The sequence below is a fragment of the Anser anser genome, assembly GCF_964211835.1.
Source record: "Anser anser genome assembly, contig: HAP1_SCAFFOLD_420, whole genome shotgun sequence".
Classification (NCBI taxonomy): Eukaryota; Metazoa; Chordata; class Aves; order Anseriformes; family Anatidae; genus Anser; species Anser anser.
Window position 1 is genome coordinate 37,501 of NW_028153511.1, and position 7,500 is coordinate 45,000.

At 40.9% G+C, this 7,500-nt stretch overlaps 1 protein-coding gene and 1 long non-coding RNA gene across 3 annotated transcripts in view; one reads left to right on the forward strand and one right to left on the reverse strand.

Annotated features, from left to right (window-relative positions):
- Window positions 1–1,132, reverse strand: part of LOC310892021 (uncharacterized protein) — a gene marked incomplete at its 3' end in the record, with an annotated part of 6,909 nt that extends 5,777 nt beyond the window's left edge. The window contains exons 1-2 of the mRNA XM_083854208.1: window positions 1,039–1,132; window positions 775–862 (exon numbers count right to left, since the gene is read on the reverse strand). The remainder of the gene's footprint in view (window positions 1–774; window positions 863–1,038) is intronic.
- LOC310892023 overlaps window positions 1–3,497 on the forward strand; it is an 11,650-nt gene extending 8,153 nt beyond the window's left edge. The window contains exons 3-5 of one of the 2 annotated variants that reach the window (XR_014577848.1): window positions 1,622–1,734; window positions 2,359–2,499; window positions 2,835–3,497. This is a non-coding gene — a long non-coding RNA (uncharacterized lncRNA). Of the gene's footprint in view, window positions 1–1,621; window positions 1,735–2,358 lie in introns of both variants that reach the window. The other variant, XR_014577847.1, reaches the window with a different exon arrangement.
- The last annotated feature ends 4,003 nt before the right edge of the window (window positions 3,498–7,500 follow it).

Below are 7,500 nucleotides of genomic sequence, written 5' to 3' on the forward strand. Positions count from 1 at the left end.
AAATGTCCCCCTCAAAGGGAGGCTCCAAAGCCCGCCAGAAGACCCTAGAGTGTACAAGCAGCTCCCAACCCCCCCAGCACAGGCCCCAACCCCCCCCCAGACACAGGCCCCAAAGGTGTCCAAGCAACTCCCCACCCTCCCCAGAGGCACACCCCAAAGGTGTACAAACAGCCCCAACCCCCCAAGACCCAGACCCCTACAGTGTACAAGCAGCTCCCACCCCCCCCCCGCAAGGCAGGCCCTAACAGTGTACAAGCAGCTCCCATCCCCCCCAGACGCAGGCCCCACCAAAGGTGTACAAGCAGGCCCCTACAGTATACAAGCAGCTCACAACCACCCCCCCCAGAGGCAGGCCCCAACCCCCTCCAGATGCAAGCCCCAAAGGTGTACAAGCAGCTCCCAACCCCCTCCAGATGCAGATCCCTACATTGTACAAGCAGCTCCCAACACCTGCCCCCAAACGCAAGCCCATACTGTGTACAAGCAGCTCCCAACCCCCACAGATACAGATCCCTACATTGTAGGAGCAGCTTCCAACCCCCCCAGATGCAGGCCCTGACCCCCCCCCCCAGCCACAGTCCCCAAAGGTGTACAAGCAACTCCCAACCCCCCCCCCCAGATGCAAGCCCCAAAGGTGTACAAGCAGCTCCACACCCCCCCAAGACACTGGCCCCAAAAGCCTAAATATATGCCAAGAAAGTATTAATGCAAGTGCCAAATGCTACAGACAGGCCCAAAAGCACAGGCCCCAGATGCTCGAGGCCGAGATGTAACTTGGCTTTCTGAATTACTGGAAAGCGGCTTTCATTCTCAGCGAGGTGTGCGCAGGCTAGACAGGATGGGGCTTCAGGCACCTCTTCACCTGTGGAAACACGCTGCCATCAGGCACTGCCATGCCAGACAAGCTTTTTCTGTTAAAACACCCTTCTCAGATGCCCTGTGGCATTCTAGTGACCTGCTTAGCTCCGATTCTAAAGACTAACGTCACAGCCCACCTTGCCTGTGGCACCTGATGAACAGAAGAGAAAGCAACCATACCGTTTGGAAACCGTCACTGCACGTGCTGCTCCTTGATGCTCTGTAACCTCTTCTCAAATCCTCAGCCACTTCTGTGTAGAGCCTGCCATGACACCTGAAAAGCAAAATGGATACCCTTCGCAGTCACCTTGCGCAACTTGGCCATTCCGCTCCAACCCCACTCACGACCAGCCTGCCCTTCTCGTGCTGCTCTTCAGAGTGCAGCTTGGCCCCTCTGAGTCTGTGCAAGGCACCTGCGAAAGAAAAAGAAAAGCATAGGCCGCGGCAGCATCCAAAGCCACAGCACAGCTAGGACAGGTACTCTCATCTGCTCCCTTACTCTGCCAACTCACCTGCCCTCGAGGCAGATGCTTCCATCTGCTCTCTTAAGCTCTTATATTTTAACATTGTATGTGGTTTGGTTTTTTAAGTTAAACAAGTTTAATTTAGAAAGTTATACATGTACTTAAACATCATGAATTATATATATTATGCAAGTAAATATTATTCAAATAGCATAAGCATGCGTGAGACATTAAAACGAGTTTGTTTTGGGGGCGAAAAAGAAGATGCTTTCAAACACTTGTCTCTGCTTGTTTTTAAGGTGTAAAAAGATGGTTCCTGCATCCAAGAGATTTACCATACACCGTTCTTCCAACGTTCTCACAATATCACTGAAAAGAATTTGCAGATTTCACAGGTGGAAAGATCAACAAGGTATATTTACCGCTGTAATGCAACTTTGTCATCATGTAATGGGACATCCCCCAATGCTGAAAGTTGTTAATATTTTCAGACAATAATTGTATCACAGTATCACGGTATCACAGATTTCTAGGTTGGAAGAGACCTCAAGATCATCGAGTCCAACCTCCGACCTAACACTAAGTACTCCACTAAACCATATCGCTAAGCTCTACATCTAAACGTCTTTTAAAGACCTCCAGGGATGGTGACTCCACCACCTCCCTGGGCAGCCCATTCCAATGCTTAATAGCCCTTTCGGTAAAGAAGTACTTCCTAACATCCAACCTAAAACTCCCCTGTCGCAACTTTCGCCCATTCCATTGTAGACCAACGACTGTGGCTTATTCTTTCTCTTAATATCAGTAAAGTTCCTGCTTGACAAGAAGCATATACTTTCCTCTGAGAAGGCTAATTCTTCAGAAAACAGTTCTCTGCAACTTCTAGTATTAAACGTTGCTTATGGGAAGACTTATTTTTAGTGAATCAAGAGATATATTCATATAATTCCAGTCTCTGTTTTTTGGAAGTGTTTTTCTCTGCCTAGTCCACGAAGTACTCTGATATAATTTTTCTATCTTCTTGGTCTCTCTTTAGGAGGTAAAATATCCTGAGTATTTGGACCTCCGAGACTACATGTCTCAATCAAGTGGAGAACCACTCATCTACGCCTTATATGAGGTGCTGGTGCATCATGGTATCAACTGTCACTCAGGACACTATGTATGCTACATGAAGGTAGAAGTCAACATCATTTCTAACAGGGTAAAGGTTGTGCTGGCAAACCAGTTAAAGTGTTACTAGTAGTACTGTTTCTAGGAAAAAAGACTTTCTGAAATAATCCCAAACTTGAAAATGGGATCTTGTATAAAATCTTAAGCTGTGATTGATTCTGCTTAAGAGAGGCCACACGTGTACCTACTGACAAGCTAGGTGATAAGTGTTTTTGTACACTTATAAGTGGTCATTTTGTAAAGAGACTGCTGGAAAATCTGAACAGTGCTGCTGCAGAACTCTGAATGGGGGGATAGCAACTGTCTTAACTGATCTGGAATCTTGAGTTTACTTTTCAGTGGACAGGAGGAGAGTCTCTCAAGGCAAACAGAGAGAGAAATAACACCCGATACTCATGTCAACATAAATTTATGCTCAGAGTGTAGGTGTAGGAACAGCATCGGTATGTATATGGAACATCGGGAGAGGAAACTAGATCGGTATTTACAGCTTTTCTACTTCCTTGTCAGGGAGACGTTATCTCCAAATTAGAAATTGATGTATTTTGAATAAGAGGTGGTGGATCGGATTTATTCTTACTAGTGTTAATATTTGCTCTTGCAGAGTACCTAATATCTGATAATGCATCAATCAATCGTCAAAAATAAACTTAAAAATGTGTAAGGCTTATCTCGTTGGTCGATACAAAGACCAAGGTCTTTTCTCCTTTCTCTTTCAAGTCTAAGTTTGTGGTTTAAGTTATAATAAGGAAAAAAGCAGTAGTTGAGGTAATCAGGTTAAAGATTATAGATGGAGAGGAACTTGGCGTTAGATACTAAAAACAGGATGGCAGTTAGCCTTGCCTTAGAAAAATTAAAATGGTTGACTAAACTTTTTTTTCCCAAAACGTTGTGCTGACCAGCCAATTTGAATTTGGCGGTATTAAAGCTGTCTGCAATAAGTTTTTCTGTTTTGGATTGTAGCTAGTTCCTCTAGGTGCTCCCGCAGAATAGTATTTTTACTATACCTATATATACTTTATATATGTACTATACCTATATATACCTAATGCCTTTCTTAGAAACAAACAAACAAAATCTCTTTTTAAATATAACTTTCTTGCAGTTGTTAATTATGGAATTGCTCCGCCACAAAGGATTCTTTTTCCACCTGAGAAGATACGTATGGATTGGCAAGAAACACAAAGTGTTGGAGTTGGCCTGTACAATCTTGGCAACACACGCTTTCTTAATGCTACTCTACAGTGTTTGACCTACACCCCCCCACTTGCCAATTACATGCTTTCTCTTGAGCACAGCCAGTCATGTGAGTACTTTCTAACAGTATTTTAAATCTGTTGGATAGCTCTGAAGGTGAAAGAACAGCAGTGATTCTGTGAGACAAAGTTACTTGCCTGATTTTACCTGTAGAAGCTGGCTTTGAGCATTGTATTAGCAGTGGGCTCAGAATAGCATATGGAGTGCGTTTAATGCACCATGTGGTTTTTTTGTTTGTTTGTTTGTTTGTTTTTTTAAAAGGATCTTTTCTTGCTTCATGGGAATAATGAAGTGCATTGGACAGTAATGCATTTAATGAACATTTGGCATTTGGGCTATTTGGGCTTCCTGCTGCTAGAAAGGCAATAAAATTTAGGACGTTGGCATCATAGGTCTTTAGTCTTCACAGCCTAGGTTCCATAATGCACTACAATAAATGGTCTGTTCGTTGTTGAACCAATTAAAAAAAAAAAGAAGCAAACAAAAACAAAACCTAGAAAGCAATATGAGCTGTTATGAACATGACTAGATTTTTTTGTGGGACTGTATTAAAATCTAGACTGATTTTGTCCTAAATAAAATGTTGTACTATAAACTAAATGTTGTACTAAACGTGTATGCTTTTTAGGCTGGTATCTTTGTATCGATACCTAGAAATTTAACTGTTTTCTTCCTGTATATAGAAATTGTTTCAGTTAAGAATCCTGTTGAAAAAAGGAGGGCAGAAGTACTATTACATACATTACTTTAGTTTTTCCTTTCTCCCAAAGGACTCGTAGCTCTGTATCATGAAGCTCACCTGACAGCACTGTGCTGAAAATAACCCACATTCTCTTAATGCTGTATCATCAATGTCAAATATTCTTTCCTCATATATTTTGCAGCCTGTGGAGTTCACATTCCTGTCAGCCTTCACAAACGTGACTTTGCAGTAGTCTTTTAGATTTCTCATCACAAAATGCACTTGAACACAAGCTTAATGGATATTTTTATTCTATAAAGTTGTGTGAAATGAAATGTTACGAGACTGTTGGGACAAGGAGAGTGGATACTGTATCTATAGTTTAAATGTTACTTATATGTTTGTTTGTAGTTATGTCTGTTTCGCTAGACTGGGATGCTTTCTTCTTTCACTCTTCAGGTCGTGAACAAGATTTTTGCATGATGTGCACGATGGAGACTCACATTAACCAGGCCCTGCGTTGCACTGTTGATGCCATCGAGCCTACGCGTGTTATCAATAACCTCAGTCGTAAGTGGCTTCAGATGTGTTTCTTTTTCAGTATCTTGTAATCTTCAAATAATTATTTGATGTGTATAAATGGTTTTAACACTATAAAGAAGAGAGATTTTAGAAATACGAGAATTATTTCATTTTTAAATGAGGTAAATACTATCATCTTCTTATTTAGCAATAGGACAACATTTCCGTTTTGGCAGTCAAGAAGACGCACACGAGTTCTTGCGCTATACTGTCGATGCTATGCAGGAAGCGTGCTTGAATGGAAGCACCAAGTCAGCATAAACAAATTCACTTTTATACGTTCTCTAGCACCTTGTAGTCCTTTATTTACTATCAAAACTGAAAGTCTACGTCATCCTTGGTTTTCATAAAACTCTTTGAAGAGTTAACTGTGTGCCTTAAATCTTCTGAGGTCTGATTATAATTTATTTCCAGATTGGACAGATCTTCTCAAGCTACCACCATCATTCATCAAATATTTGGAGGATTTCTAAGATCAAGAGGTACTTTAAAAAATATTCCTGTCCTTAGAACTGATCTGTGTCTTTTGTCGGTAGTAAAGCAGTCTGCAGTTTGTCTAAAGTAGTATCTATCGACAACTTGAATTTGGACAGTTAGTCTCCTCCACGTATTGTTAAGCATTTATATTTTGCTTCCACTGAAGTGCTTGAATTGCAAAGCAGTTTCGGATACGTATGAGGCATTTCTTGATATCACTTTGGATATAAAGGTAGGATGTTTTGTAAATATAATTCATGATGTTTAAGTACATGTATAACTTTCTAAATTAAACTTGTTTAACTTAAAAAACCAAACCACATACAATGTTAAAATATAAGAGCTTGGTGGTGGTTAGAAAGTGGATTGGACTTTGTCCTTCTGTGGAACCCCTGTAAATAGTCTCCGCATAAGGAGACAGCTCCACGTAAGGACACAGTTCAAGAGCTGTGCAAGACGCTGCTTAGTGAGCCAGCACAGGCTGCTAACATTAATTACCACAGAGCCAGCTCACATTCTCAACTCACAGGAACCTGCTGCTGCCTTCCACTCCAAATCATTCTCCATAGCTCCTTGCTTCAGCTCACCACTACTACAAAATGAAGCAACAACAACAACAACAACAACAACAACAAAGCTGCGTCTCCTTATTTCTAAATGAAGTTAAAAGATAACTTATGCTCTAAGTCATGCAATACATAAAACTAATATCTAGTATTAAGACATAATTAGTAATAATCTTACTCGCTACATTTGTAGCAATTCTCTCCATCCAGCTCTTCAGGTTTCACAAATAGTTCTAGAGCTCTGGTAACAGATGAAACCGCCTAGAGGAGCGAGAGAGAAGAGCGTAAAGTCACTGTAAATTCAAAATTCCAGAGATGCACTAGGAGTTTATAAGAGAATCTGACTAATACATACGTAAGCGATCTACTATGAGCACTGTGAAGAAGGAGGCAGGAAGAGCATGCTCAGCGTTTACCTTACCTGGAAGTCATTTTACTTTGAAACAAATCATTTTCCAGTAACGCAGACAGCATCTATAGTGTGCTTTGTCATCAATACTGGGAACAAATCCAGCAGTCTAACAATTAGATGTATATTGAGGTAGAACAACAAAGAAGTATGCAAAGAAGAAATGCTGTTCTGAATAATAGCCAAAATATTCATAGCCACTGTATTTGTTCTCCCCACATAGCTGAAAAAACAACACTTGAAACATATTTTTCAAAACATATTTTAATATCCAGCAGACTGTTCAGTCATCAAGCATTTAAAGACTGTTTTAAATAATCTCTAGATTAATCTAAAAGGAATCCCATAAACTGCAGCCGCTTACCTTTAATATACTCGCTGGATGCGATGGAGCTGTATTTCTTGCTTTCACCTGCACTGGAAGGCTTCCCTTCCTTGTGAGGTTGTTTACTGCCCTCACTTCTGCATTGCTCTCATAAAGAGCCATCTGGAGGATGGCATTCTTCCTTCTTCTCCCGGGTTTTCTTCTGGAAACGAGGACCTAAGTATTCCAAGAAGCCTTTCACTTTCCTGATGTTTCTCCTTTTTCTTCTTTTTGTTACGCTTGCGATTGGCATTGTCAAAGTGGAGCGCAGAGAAATACAAATCATAAAGTCTGAAAGAAACATGCAAGTTAAAAAGAGAAAAAAAGATGTGGCACTTGTTGCATATAGGAAACTTTATTTATTTTACCCCAGGGGATGATTTGCCGCATGTCAGCGATTTTGTGGTACTTTGTGCACATGTAACTTCCTTTAGATGCAGCAAACTTAAGCCCTCAGATTGAAGGACCATAGGTCCTGGTTGGTACACAGATCATTAACAATGGTTAGCTCTGGAATATATGCAAGTAAAAAAAAAAAATGTTTTAACCTAATCCAGAATGGTGTGCAGATGTGATTCAAACTACGTGGTCCAAAGCTAGTGCTCTGACACAATTCAGCAATATCTTTCCTGTCTTCACTGATCAACCTAATAATCCCCAGTCATGAT